This window comes from Fomitiporia mediterranea (genome assembly GCF_000271605.1).
Source record: "Fomitiporia mediterranea MF3/22 unplaced genomic scaffold FOMMEscaffold_16, whole genome shotgun sequence".
NCBI lineage: Eukaryota > Fungi > Basidiomycota > Agaricomycetes > Hymenochaetales > Hymenochaetaceae > Fomitiporia > Fomitiporia mediterranea.
Window position 1 is genome coordinate 270388 of NW_006760401.1, and position 1528 is coordinate 271915.

A 1528-nucleotide genomic window follows, 5' to 3' on the forward strand; every position below is an offset into this window, starting at 1 on the left:
TTATAAGTATTAAATTAAAGCTATTAAGCACATATTATCTACAGACTAATAGATTGACTAAGAGAATGAACAGAACAATTACTCAGATGCTCAGACAGTGTATTTCTCCTAAACAAAAAGATTGGATACATAAACTACTTATGATTGAGTACACTATTAATACAGTAAGGTCAGAAACTATAGGATATACACTATTCTTTCTAAATTACAGTTGGATGCTAAGGAACTTGATATGGAACAACCCTAGGAAGGATGAATATTCTAGAGTAAGGACTTACACTCAGAAAGTAAAGGATGTAATACTACAGGCACACAATACAATCCTTCAGGCAAGGGTAAAGCAAACTAGACATACTAATAGATACAGACAACCCTCTTCCTTCAAATTAAACAATCTAGTGTATGTTTCTACAAAGAACATGAATCTACCTAGACAGTAAGTAAGGAAACTAGTACTAAAGTACATAGGACCTTACAGAATAATCTGGAATGTAGGAAACAAGGCATTTGAACTAGATCTACCTAGGGAAATGAGGAATCATAACATACACCCAGTATTTCATTCATTACTACTTAGGATACATGTTCTAAACAATGATAGATTATTCTCTAGAAGGGAAGTAGGACAAGTTACTGGATTAAACAATGAGAACAAGGAATAGACAGTAGATCCGATTGAAACTCATACAGGACAAGGAACTACTACTTTGTTCAAAGTACTATAGAAGTCTGGAGATCACACATAGCTACCCTATAATAAAATTACACACCTTAAGACATTAAAGGAATACTTAAACATACTTAGAATCAATTCTATTAATGCACTAACTCTAGGAAAGGGAAAACTCAATACTAATGACCCTCAGGTTAGTATCAGTCTAGTAAAACATGAGGCAACCTTTCAAACACAATACTACAGTATGAACATACAGGTAGACATATACAAAGGCTTTAAAAACTGTGTATATAGTCACTTTACTACACATATCATGTCTACTACTCAAGAATCTGTTACTCATACATTTGCATCCACTTTTCTACAAGGCACAAATATGCCTCATCCTCCTCTACAACTCTTAGTTGGCCCTCAAGTACAACCAATCATGTAGGATTAGGTTACTCACAACTACAGTACAAGTACTAACTATGTTTTCAATTAAGAGGAGCTCAAAGAGATTGTAGCTTTCTCTAGGGCTATCCACAACAATTCCCTCAACCTTACTATACAACTCCTAGAGTATTATCTCATTGTATTATGCTTGTATAACTTCCACATTCCTTCTCATACAAGACTGAGCCTACTACCACTGTTCTAAGACTGTATTCAATATACTAAGATGATACAAGTGTCCCAGGACTTTGTATACTGTAAGAACATGGCTTTGAACCAAGGTAAATACACATATATTCTACATTATATTATTATGAGCACATATACCTTACTATTTTACTTAGGTGCAAAGTGTAGAGCTGAGCAAATCAATAATAGAACTACTATATTCTACTCACACAACTGTAAATGTCTTGG